A 13,561-nucleotide genomic window follows, 5' to 3' on the forward strand; every position below is an offset into this window, starting at 1 on the left:
TGGCGTTCTTTGGTAAGCAATCTATACATATATGTTTAAGATTTGTATCCCGATAGTAATCGATGAGTTGTAAATGCGTCGACGTATACCAGAACTACGCCACATACGTGGAAGATTGATCGGTGCCTTCTCTGCGAGTTTCCTACACCTACCACCTAGAAGATGGCGTAGGGCTTTTTAAGTAATGCAAAGGGAAAGTGTCACGTCGTTAACGATAACAATACAAGCCATGATTGTAATATTTTGGTAAGGGCAAAAGACTATGGAACCAAAAACAAGAACTGACAAAAAACATCTAAGATCGAGCGGGTGCATGCCCTGTGCTTTATATCTGTATATAAGGAACCGTTGTCGACTTCCACTCCATGCTGCCTACACCGAGGAGGTCCGGTTAAGATGGCAAAGTTTTCGAATTCTTGCTTTCTGGTCGTGTTGACCGCTTTGGTAGTCCTGGTCATGATACGAGAGGGCTCGTGTATTCGTGCGAGGACAACCACTACTACCACTACTGCTCGCACTCCAAGTGACGATAGCAGCCCAGAAAGCCCTCCACCAGGTAACAGGCATAACTATTGCCAAGCGCACTCCTTTTTGTACTTCTGTGTAACCAGTCCGTTACGCGTATAACCACTGCCTTTCGCAAACCGCGGCCGAGTTGTCTGGGGAGCTTACAGATTATTTTAAAATCTTCTGATAGGCTTGGGCGCGCAAACGCGAACATTTGAGTTTATTCTGGAACTAGCGCGGCGACAGGCGATAAAACTCGAATGTTCTATGCCACATGTATAAATGCCGGCGCGCCTAACCGCAGATCAGATCACTGAACGGCCGACGCTGTGCTCGCCGCTATCAGTGTACAGCTTGAATTTCTTGTACTTTGCCCCTTTCCGTTTTCCGGGCACACGTTCGCCCAAATAAAGAGTTTTCATCTTTAACACACCTACTGCTTGTTTCGTCAACGTCACGACAACGTGATAGCTGGTGGAGGGGCTCGTCGTTCATGTTCTGGACGCCCCCGTCAAGCCGTGAACCTAGCCCAATTGCCTAGAAGACGCCGACACCATAAGCGACAGTCGAGCCAGTCGCAGACTAAAACGACTTCTCTCTCAATATGTGCTCCTGAAGAACACGCCAAAAGCCCTGGCAACAAAAACAGGCACGACGACGGCCGCAGTATCCCCTGCAGCGATCATGATGCAGCCACCCAGGAGGTCGCCGACATCCGTGGTTCGCCATGTGAAGACCTCGAAACCTGGCTGGAGACCTTCGAAAGGGTCTCAATAGTTAAAGTGAAACTCCAAGGCCAAGCTGCGCCCCCTGTACGTTTACCTGGAAGAAGCAGCAAAGACATGGCTAGAAAATCGGGAGTCGACACTTCGAACCTCGGACCTCTTTCGCAGCAGTTTCTTGGAGACGTTCACGAGCGTCGTCCGAAAGCAAAGGGCCGCGGCCTTGCTGGAGGCACGGGTGCAACTCCCTAACGAAAACGTGACCATCTTGGAAAAATGAACCGACGGTTCTACTGCGCTTACCCTGACATGCCCGAGAAGAAGGATGTCCGCTTCCTCATGCAAGGAGCCAAGCAAGAGCTCTTCACTGGGTTGAGGTGAAAACCAACCAGGACCATCCAGGAATTCCTGTTAGAGGCAACAGCGATCGAGGAAATGCGCGCCCGGCAGTACAATCGGCGCTCAATTCAAGACAGCATACCTGTTCATGCCAACGGCTCCGACTATTTGCGCGTAATGATCCGAGCCATTGTTCGACACGACCTCCAAAAGCTAGCACCTTTTTGCAGCCTAAAGTGACGTCAGTTGCTGACGATGTACGGGAGGAAATTCAACAGTCAATTGGTGTTCTTCAGCAAGCACCACCGCAGCCACAAGCTATGAGCTACGCTACTGCAGTCCGCTGTTTTGTTCCCCCTCCGCGACCACATCAAGACACCGCATCGCCGCAGTTTCGTCGCCAGACACCATCAACGCCGCCACCAACTCCCTACCATTCTCTTGCTGGCCAGTGCTGCGCCCTCAAGAAGACTTACGTCTGGCGCGACCCCCACCAACGCCCACTTTGCTACCAATGCGGAGAGACCGGCCAGGCCTACCACCGCTGCCAGTACCGACCAATGTAATGCGACTGCGTGGTGTCGCCATCGACCCGCCGCGTCCACAGTGGAGTGAACGACCACGCGACATCGCGGACTACCTTGCAGGAGCGCATGGACGCCCTCACGACCTTCCCGTTCACGGTCACCAGGCCGCTACATCTCAACTAAACGCCGGCAGCACACTGGCCCTAATAGGGGCCGATCCGCGCGCCCTTATACGGAGAGCTAAGGACAGCAACCGACGAAGGTGCGGTTGCTGTACGACAAAATACCAAATATCCTCGCTGGGACGAAATCTTAAGAACACGCCGCAAGCCGAACGGAGCGCTGATGACGAAACATCAAGGCCAAAAGACTTCACGACACCACATAGAGTCAGCGGAACAAGCCGACGTAGGCGTGATCCGACGTCGTGACTTAATCGCCACGCAATACGACGAACCAGCGACCTCAACGTTCTGATATACGGCCGCAACGTCAACGCTCTCGGCGACACTGGAGCCGACTATGCTGTCGTCAGTGGGCAGTTCGACGCGAAGTTGAGGAAAGTTAGAACCGCCTGCAAAGGCCTCGAAATCGGGACCTCTGAAGGCCATCTATAAGGCCGTCTGGAGTCTGCACAGCAAGAGTCACCATCAATAATCAGAATTATCCAGCAAGCTTCCTAATCCTGCAGCATTGCTCCAGGGATTTTACTGATACTTGGCATGGACTCATACACTTAAATGGCATAGACTCACGGAGCCGTCATCGAGTGCAGCACTGAGTCGATAGCTCTATCATCGCACAAAGCGACACCGCCGGATAAGAAAGCAATGTTCCGTGCCTTGAACATGAGAATCAAGTCAGCATTCCGCCCCGCTCCAGCGTCATAATTTCCGTCGGCACCGAAGCAAACATTGAAGGCGTCATCGAGAGCGATCAGGGTTTGCTCCTGGATCGTGACATTTGCGTCGCAAGAGGCATTCCTAGCTTGCATGAAGGAAAAGAATGCGTGATGCTAACGAACTTCAGCCAAAAATGCATACACATGTGCAGGGGCACGACGTTTGTGTACATCGAACAAATCACGTGGCCGACAGCGGTGCGTTAGCTTTTTTAGATTCTGACCAAGCCAAGACGACGACTCCGATGCCTCAACCATCCTTTGACATCAGCCCGTCCTTCCGCATGCCATCATGAGCAGCTCCGATGCCTTCTGCAGAAATACTAGGAGTGCTTCTCGTCGTTATCAAGGGTTCGACGAACACCCCTTCCTAAACACCGCATCGTAACGGATGAAAATTCTCGACCCTGCCCTCAGAGTTCCTGCCGGTTTCGATATGCGAACAAGAAGGAATAAAGCGACAAGTCGACGAAATCCTCCAGGATGACATCGTACAATCTTTGAAGAGTCCGTGGGCATCACCAGTAGTCTTAGTGAAGAAGAGGTATGGAACTTTGCATTTATGCTTCAATTACCGTCGCCTGAACAAGATCACTAAGAAGGACGTATATCCCCTCCCACGGACAGACGACGCCTTCAATCGCCTTTGTAATGCAGAGAAGTTTTCTTCGATGGACCCATACAAATTGGCAAATTCAAGTCTGTTGAAGGCTATTGGCAAAATGAAGTCTACGTGAGATACCGTGAGAAGACAGCCTTTATAATTATACGGACGGCCCGTTTGAGTTCAAGGTCATGTCATTTAGTCTTCTCTCGGCGCCTGCAGCGTTCCAGCGTGTTGTGGACACCGTGGTGGCTGGATTAAAGTTGCATACTTGTCTACTTAGATGATCTCGTCGTTTTTGCCAACGTCCCATTTGATCATCATCTCCGACGCCTTCGAACAGTGATTCAGGAAATCAGGTCATCTGGCCAAACACTCAAACCGGAAAAGTGCAGATTTGCTTACGAATAGCGCCTCTTTCTAGGACACATCACCAGCAACTATGGAATCCTCCCTGACCGGAACAAATGAACACCGGAATTCGCGGGAACAAATGAGCACGTAATTAGTACATTCAGCAACATTCACCAACAACATTCACCAGCAAGAGGTGGGAGCGTAGTCTTGACTTGCGACTTCACAGCGATCCTATTTGAGGGCGCTGCTTACTGATGCGCGCTGCAGTCTAGTCACGTGTCATTTTTCAGATTAGCCGAAAAAGCGAGCACAGAATTAGTACGTTGTTGAAAATAGCGCACTTTGATGTGTTTTGAATATGTCCACATATGCCTCATTGACATTTTATTATTTGAGTGTGCATTTGTTGAGTTAAAAACATAATTAGGACTAAATAGCTAAGCCTCATTAAAGAAACAAATTAGTAGTGGCTTCTGCAGTATACTGGAAACAATATGCACTTCACGTTACACGTTCGTCTTTTTTTAAATCTTGCCGCGTGACATTTGGGACACCATACATATATATATATATATATATATATATATATATATATATATATATATATATATATATATATATATATATATATATATATATATATGTGTGTGTGTGTGTGTATGGTAAGGCGGGACAAAACGCGACAAAAATTTGCAAATAATGAATATTTTTTTAATTCACTCATTACCATCAAATTTCAACACAGGAACTTTCTTGTGGGTACAAAGTATGTGCTACATAAATATGGCCATGCTGCGACTGTTCAAAATATTATTTTAAAAAGAAACAAAAAATGCACCACATGTCTCGTTTTGCCCCAACCTGTGGGGCAAAACGAGACAGCGGGAAAAAATTTTATCCTTCCAGTTCTTGCAGTAGAAACACTTCAAGTTCACTTCCTGGGTCGCCACGCAGTCTTCCTGCGCCCAGTCTTTGCACTCCACGCATAGAATCCAGAGAGAGCCCAGCGCTTTGTTGCTCCAACACTCCTGATAAGCATTCGGGGTTTTGCCATGTCGTTTTCCTTCCAGGAAACTCTAGATGATATTCTCTTGTACGTCCGCACCATCTTTAGCAAAAAATATCATACATAATGAGCGTAATTAAACGGTTCACTTAATAAGACACTGTATAAGGCAATTTATGCCTTTTTGCCGCGCTTTGCCCCTCTCATATGCCCGGATTAAAAAATATTTGCCCTTTGGCCCAAATGAACTAAACTTTTGGTGGCGTGTAGCTAGTAGTAAAAGTACCAACATAAATACTTGCGTTATTGTACTGATGCCGCAGTAGCTTCATGCACGGATCCGAAATTTTAGCCGAGCAGAATTTCGCCCCTTTTTGGCGGGTCGCGAACACATTGACATCAGCCGCGCAATTTTCCGCGCGAACGCTGTGAGCAATTATCAAAATTTACACAAAAAATGTCGAAAACTACCTGCACCTATCACTGAAATAGAGAAACAAAGAAAAAATACTTTTTGTATTAGGTATAGAGGGCAGCAAAGTCAGAATGTCGCGTTTAACCCCGCGTCTCATTTTGCCCCGCCTTACCATATATATATATATATATATATATATATATATATATATATATATATATATACACACACACTCAAATTTGGACGCGAATATCCTTATTTACCTGGCGCAGCTTTCACCAAACATTTCCTTTGCCCCTTTGCTCTAAATAAACGCAGAAATTTTTACCTGTCCAAGAAAAATCCACGTAGTGGCGGTCGGGCTTTATTACTTTTGCTTATTTACATTATTGGACATTTTCAGCCACAACTCATATAACCTCAGTACCCATTCTCACTTTAAATATCAATGTGCTTCTTCAGTTTAAATATTACGTGTAATATGTATGCGTGTTGTTATTCTATCCCTAGGAGGCCAGCGCAGCTACTTAAACTACTTGCATTACAGGATTCCCAGGAGGGCGGAGAAATTCTATTCCTGGTGGCGGCGGTGACAAGAACGATGGTTGACGGACCATCTCGAGTGGAAGCAGGACAGCTCGCGACCAAGAGGGGAAAAATTACAATAAATATTTCCAGCAACATTCATCAAGAACTCAGTTCACTTCAACTGCCAGTTACACATGCAACAGCTTTCGTTATCTCTTAAAATATATGTTTCTCTATTCGCTTCAATTCGCCGCACGCTCTGATCTTATGTCTCAATGTAATAATTTTCATTGTTTCGTTCAAAAATCTCCATATTAGATTGCGACGTCGGGGTCGAGGCAAGAAAGTGCGTTAGCATGTATGTACAGTGGACGTCAAATGAAACCCGAACACCCGCAAGCCTTCGAATGGTATAGCGCGCGCTGTCCTGTCATCACCATTGACAGGCGCGCGCATCCGGTTTGACGGCACTGCGCATATGCGCGCCTGTCCATGGTGATAACTGGACGGTGCGCACTATACCACAGCGAAGGCTTGCCGGTGTTCGGGTTTCATTTGACGAGCACTGTACAATACGTGATACTTTTCTTGGTTGCCATGGTGCTTAGCTGCCTGACATGTGCTGAGTGCAACATCACGAGGTCGTACCAGCAGACACAGACAGCAACTTGCAATTTTACTCTCACTGAGCCTGCTAATTATGCCAATATGTGTTAGTATTGTTGAAAATAAAGGCCACTGGTGACATCCGCAGCACCTTCCTCGAAGATCGCGACCCGCCCGCTCTATTCTTCCCGTCGTTTTAGTGGTTACATGGTAGGAGTGGTTAACGCAATGAACCAAGCATACCGAAATGAAGCGAAATATGCTTTCTTTGTAGAAAAAAAAAAGAACACATAAAAGCCGCTGCACCGAGTAGCTATGTGACTGCGTTTTCCCCTTGTTTGAAAGTGACAGAGAGCTACAAGACACTGTTGTAGTGACAGAGGAAAGCAACTTATACAAACTTACCGGAAATAAAACAAATGCAGTAAATAAGAGAAAGTATATATATATATATATATATATATATATATATATATATATATATATATATATATATATATATATATATATATAGGTTGAAGGCGCCCACTTAAAAATACATCAAATGAAGACTTCTGAATTGCTAACATCAAATCGCAAAACCAAAAGGTAATTCATTCAGGTTCTAGAAACAGACGGGATCATAAACCTGCAATGCCCCTTTGTAGAACAAATTTATTGTGGTATGTAGGAAGACTTAAGCGGACGCGTACATTATGAATGAAATGGCCTGCATAAGGATGCATGTAATTGGCTACCAGTGCGTAGAAAGTGGCACGCTATAATGCCGAATGCTCATTGCCTAAATTGTCTCTTGGGGGGCTTGCTCAGTGACATGTACCCGGCCTCTCGTGGTGCGTGCTAGGGAAGGCTGCAGCAAGCAAGTGTCTTCTATTCGGCTGATAGCCAATGAAACACCAACGACACAATGAAACGTGTGGAGAGGCTCACCACTCGCGCCGTGGTTGTCATTATTTTCGCGCTTCGCATTTATTCGAAGAGCCCGCAATGATACCATGCTAACTCAATAATATCGCCTTGCAATATATATATATATATATATATATATATGCTATGCGTTTCATGTTTCGTACTTATAAACTGCGTGCCCGCAAAATGCAATCTTTCTACACATGTATCAAATGCACTTCAAAGCCAGTGACATGCGTTTTTGTAAGCCAATATATCGCCTGTCATGTCAGTTTCATATCTTCTTTTTTCTGATATGCACACGTATATAAACTGGACTCATGCCATGCATTGTGTTCTGATGAAGGCCGGACCCGCGGCCGAAACGTCAATAAATCGCTTCGTACGCGCGTCTGTTTCACTGCGTATATATATATATATATATATATATATATGCGCGCGCGTGCGTGCGTGCGTGCGTGCGTTGACATAATGAACTATTTTTAACCGTTTCAGGGACATCGTTGGTAACATCCCATTTTTCTCCTTCAGAACAAAACTGACTGCTCCAAGCAAGCCTGCTGAAGTGACTGCTGTCTGAATAGCGTTGAATACTTCAATGCATACTTTATTTCAGCTTGCTTCGCCTCACTGTCGCTTCATTAATTTATTGTCTTGTTGCTCCGTTGGGTCATCGCGCGCGCTCTGTCATAACTTTGGTCCTTGTGAGGTGCATGGTGTTACGTACCCACAAGAGCCGCGACAATGCTGCTATTGAATAGTTCCGTTCTTCGGCGAACGTAAGCGCTTTATCTTCGATATGACGCTTTATTGCTGCTGCAACGACTGACCAGGGTCACACACGTGGAAGCCATTCGATGCGGTAGACCCCGAACCGGATATTTCCCGTCGCCGCAAAACCGGGGTGTAAGTAAAACCGATAGATCGGACACGCGACAGTTAAAACCGCACACACAATAGATATATGATGAATTGTATAAAACGGAAATCCTGCACTGTGAAACGAAAGGGAAGCTCCTTGCGCTGGTCACAGATTTAGCGAGGCGTCCCAGAAAAATAAAGACGTTCCGTACAAAAGCGCGAGGATCCTCTAGCCCTCAATTGCCCTCAATAGACTCGGGTTTCAGAAACGCAATGAAACTGAAGCGTCTTGCTCTGCTTGTTGGGTCGACTAGCGAACTTCTCCCTGTGGGATGACGAATATACCACTGTTTCTGTATAGGCCATGGGATTAGGGGTGTCATAAAACATTCAACTGTGATGAAAGGTTACAGATGGGATCCGATGACCCCTAGTGCAAGCTCTACCACTGTATATAGAAAAAAAACCCTTTGAAACTGGCACAACCACTCGCATTTTTTCAATAATGCAGCCACGTGGAAAAAAGGGGGTCGTTTTTCTTACTGTTGCTGTTTTGTCCGTGCTTCTTAAAGCGTGTTTAAACGGAAGAATTCGCCGTTCAAGTTGCTCTCTCCGAGTAGATTTCAACTTGGGGAGTGATTCACGATGCTTCAACAGCCAAAGTAAGACCCTTCCTTTGGAATAAATAAAACAAAAACAAATGGGCTACGATGCACGCGGTCAAGCTGGTTAGCCAAATAAGCTTTTGCATAACTTGATTCTGTCGACAATTGTAAAGTAGCCTTGGTCGACTGAGCGATTTCTTACAAGAAATGACAAGGTGCATGTTTGGGCTAGTTGGTACTCCATTTGAACATCTAAATAGCGCGAACTTCAGGGACGAAAGACAGAAGAATGCGACACACACAAGCGCTAATGACAGACGGCAAGACAATTAAATGTACTTTATGAGCGTATTCAAGCTGCTTATCAGGACTACGATGAATGTGTGGCCAAACCACAACGCTATATACCTGTAATGTTTGATGTAATGTTAATTTTAAAGGCGATAGTCTTTCTTGGGGAACTTAAACGCAGAAATTTTGGTCTGTCTTTCTGTCTGTCTTTCTGTTTGTCGGCACGTCCCTCGATTCAGCCACTCGGCCAAAGTTGAACCACTTGCCCAAGGGCCAGCCGTCTTGAACTGGTACGGCTGTTCATACTTGTGAACGTTGTCGATCAAAAAGTAAATATCATGCATATCTGAGGTGCAACATCACTAGGTAAGTATTAGGTGGCGTGTTCCTTTAATAGAAAATGCATACATACGTAATTTTAAGGACCCTAGTTTCTTAAGCTGCGCTGAAAATGCATAAGAATGGAAGCTTGAGCGAGTTGGTATGCGTTCATCTTTGTTGAAACATGGTTGAAACAGCGCTCACTAGACGACGACGAAGTAAAAGAAGGCACAGGACAGGCGCTGCCTGTCCTGTGCCTTCTTTTATTTCGTCGTCGTCTAGTGAGCGCTGTTTCAACAAAGCTGAAAATGCGACTGCGCTGAAATTTGCCTTCCTCCGTGCCCTTCGCACGAGCTCATGGTTGTGTTTCGGTTTCGGTTCTGTATTGCACTGTACGAATGCCATGGGTTGGTGTTGAAAACTTTAGTTTTGAGAAGGCCAAGAAGGTGAAAAAAAAATATTTAAAAAATGAAAAAGCAGCGTTGTGGGCGGCCTTCAGGCTGCCGGTTGTGGGCGCCGCTCTGGCGTTCCTGTTTTACCCAGGCGACATGTAAATAAAAGAGTGTGTAGAGAGTACTCGTTGAGTGCGGACGTTTCTCTGCTTCAGCGCTTCGCGCCAAACCCCGTTTTCGGGCTGGCTGGCGTCCCCGCCGGTCGCGTTGGTCACCGCCGGTCTTTGCCTGCTGCTGCGCCGGGACTACCAGAACGCAACACAGCACTCATGTTTCCCGACGTATTGCCAGATGGCGTCCATATCTCACACAGCGCCTCTTCTATCGTCTTTACACGACATTTGCAGCGAAGCACGCAGATACGCGGCCAATTTTTTTTAGCACTTTTCGTTCATGTTTTATATCGCATGACATTTTTGAATGCATAAATGCAAAGTTTTCTTACATATTTCAAGACACAAGTTACCCCTTTCGTTATAATCCCTGCCAGTGAAAAGAAGAAAGAGCAGTCTTTTAAACAACAATGGTGCAAAACATAAAGTGACGATGTGAGACGCCTAAAATAACTTCAATTGTCTGGAAGAACAACGGAACATTATAGGAGACCATTTCGAGAAAATTACAGTTCCTTGCGTCAGGATAGGTCAGAAAAAAATCGAAAACAGAGAGAGACAACAACTTTTAATGATATTCATGGAGGTGGTAGCCTGGTTTATCGCCTGGCTTGCTACCCCTGGTGTCGGTGATGGCTATGATATATAAACAGTGCGTAGAGTCACAAACACGCATATATACATAAGAGGCATTCGTAAAGTTTCATTAGGGCGAGTAGTCCTCAGAAACTCCAACAGCGCTTCTGCGTTGCGCGTCGCACAAACGCTGCTTTGCGACGGGCCGAGAAGGAGCCGCAGCTCCAAGCTCAAGCAGCGTTGGAAATGAAGTGCTGCCTTCATTTTCTGTCGTTCATCGTTGAAATGCAAACGGTCACACAAGGAGTGTTTTGAATTCTCCCGAGTATTACATAGGGTGCATGTCGAGTATCAGCCGGTGAATGCATGTTTCATCTTGCCTGGTGAGTCCTTAATTAGAACTAACAGACAAGAAAGCCCAGGAAAGTATAGGGGACGTTATTTGTAGCAATTATGATGTAAATGTGAAGAGATTAACCTGCGTTATGATGTAAATGTGAAGAGACTGAACCTGCGTTAGTTCTTGTCTGTTACTTTGAATTAATGTTGTGTCTACCAAAGAAGAACGAGCCTTTAAAATCCCTCTTCTTTCTGGCTAGTCCTTGTGACATGTAAAAGCTACAGCACGAGTCAGTTCTGTGCAGCGGTCCATACTGGTCGCTTTTAGCACACTACATTGTCCACTGTAGATTCCAGGCGAACGCAGATACCACAGTTGCATAGAGCTGCTTACAAATACTGTTTTTCTGAGAAAAATAATAGTAAATTGGAGTTTCCAAGCACTGATGATGTGTTGTGTTTTATGGCACAAGGGCCAGTCATGACCAAACAGCGCTTTGTCATGTGGTAGTGCATTTACAGTGTAGTCTACGCGATGAATGAATGAGTTGCAAATGGCAGATGCCACGTGGCTGTATAAGAGCCTGCTGTGTATTGGGGAAGTCATCCAAGTAATAAAACTATGAGAATGACCAATGATGTGAGCTGTGTGCATAAAATCTCCATGACAATGAGATGATAGAATGAAATCTATGGAAAGTACTAGTGTTCGAGAGGGTACCAGAAGTTAGGAGATGAGGACTTGTGCTAGAGTGTACTAGTACACTCTACTTGTGCTGTAAAAAGTTTTTTTTTTCTCTAAAGCTACAGCTCGTTAAGCGAGGCTGCGCTACGGATGACCACGCCAGATTATTTGAAGCTTGTTTACATCTTCTAAAAACGTTAGTACTGCTTTAGAATCAAAAAGTGCTTCATTGCTAAGAAAAAAATGCTCGATGAAGAGGGATGTGTTCACGGTATGCGAGGTGAAACTACTTTTTACGTGAGTTTCCATCTTGGGCCACTGGATGAGAACATGAAAGATGAAGAAGCTGTTTCTTTGTTCGAACGGTTCCTCGGATTGTTTTCCCAGTCTTCTGTGCAATTCGAGGAACTGTAAAGCTTGATAGCGTCACTTAATGTTTTGCTTCATCAATGCTGTTAAGGATAAACGTTTCATGTTTTTATTATATCGGAATGATGGTAGCCATGAAGCGTTTATTAGAATAGTTTGGATCACCTCACAAGCCTTTGTAGCTGGCACATTTTATAAAGTAATACATAAGACACGCTGCCGAGAAAACATATGACAACAAATACTGAAGCGAAAAAGAAAAATAAGGAATACAGTGAGAACATCATCACTTGCACATTGACAAAAAAAGGAGACTCGTGGCTCGTCGCAGTGATTGAACAAGAGTGAGTGTGAACCTTAAGGTGTAAATAAAGGATGCATCCCATAGTCACGTCTTTATAAAGATCAACAGCTGTGGTGGTGGTACTCTGTCACAAGATTCTTATAAACCGCATTCAACCCTCCATGTAAACATTTCTACAATCTCGATGTTTACCATTCGGGGAAGATTACTAATATATGTTACACTTCACAGTGTCATTGAGAGGGATCAAGAAGTTCGAAAGAGACGGAACGCACAGACACAGCGCTGTATCTGTATGTCATGTACCTGTATCTGTAAATATGCGCCAAATCTCTCGAGCAACCGTTTTAAGTAAGCCAATAAGGGCACAGAAGTGACAGTTACCTGAAACAGGATTAGCTCGCTGTGATGGCTTTTGAGAACCCACAGAATTTGTGTCGCAAATTCTAAAATTATGTGTGCCTTTTTTATATCTTCTTATTTCACGTGCCAAGGAAAGAAGATGACTTTTAAGGGCACGTTTTTTTTTTTTGTTGGGCACAATATTATTGAGAACTAACAGACAATAAAGCCAAGGAAAGTACATGGGCTGTTATTTGTAGTAATTATGATGTAAATGCGAAGAAAGTAAAGTGGACGAAAAGATAACTTGCCGCCGGCAGAAACCGCACCTGCGACCTTCGAATAACGGGACCGATGCTGTACGACTGAGCTACGGCGGCGGTCATTCTCCCGTCCACGTTATGGGGTATATACGTGCATTTAAACCTAGGAGTGTTAGTAAGGTTATTAACAAACTTCAACATTTCATGTATCACTTCTCGTAAGGCGAATTCCTTCTTAGTCTGAACAAACACACCTGAACTCTCCTATAGAAAGGGTTGATGTTCGGGAGAGTTCGTTTTCCATAACTGCGTCATATATTAACGCGACACATGAACGGAAAAAAAAAAACACAAGTGATATGTTGGCATGACGAGACAACTAAGATTATTGCTGCGAATAAAGAACAATGCTTTGGTGTATACGAACCATCCTATAGTTATATCTTCGGTGTGATCGAGCGTGGCGCCATTAACGGTGCCGGTATGTTATTTCGATAGTGTGCGAGGTGAACACAATCGGAGGTCTGTGAAATGCCATATGTGCCTCTTGCACGGGACAAAGGAGAAGCCAGGGACAAAATACAGCGCTAACCTTCAACAACAGATTTATTTACATCAG

General features: G+C 45.0%; 2 long non-coding RNA genes across 4 annotated transcripts in view; one reads left to right on the forward strand and one right to left on the reverse strand.

Moving 5' to 3' along the window:
- The first annotated feature begins 374 nt into the window (after positions 1 to 374).
- Positions 375 to 6,065, forward strand: LOC119399819 (uncharacterized). Its single transcript, XR_005184969.1, has 2 exons — positions 375 to 556; positions 5,926 to 6,065. It is a non-coding gene; the product is annotated as an uncharacterized LOC119399819 (long non-coding RNA).
- Positions 4,647 to 13,561, reverse strand: part of LOC119399818 (uncharacterized) — a 73,443-nt gene continuing 64,528 nt past the window's right edge. For all 3 annotated transcript variants that reach the window (XR_005184968.1, XR_005184967.2, XR_005184966.2), the window contains one exon: positions 4,647 to 5,065. This is a non-coding gene — a long non-coding RNA (uncharacterized LOC119399818). The remainder of the gene's footprint in view (positions 5,066 to 13,561) is intronic.

The sequence above is a fragment of the Rhipicephalus sanguineus genome, chromosome 7, assembly GCF_013339695.2.
Source record: "Rhipicephalus sanguineus isolate Rsan-2018 chromosome 7, BIME_Rsan_1.4, whole genome shotgun sequence".
Classification (NCBI taxonomy): domain Eukaryota; kingdom Metazoa; phylum Arthropoda; class Arachnida; order Ixodida; family Ixodidae; genus Rhipicephalus; species Rhipicephalus sanguineus.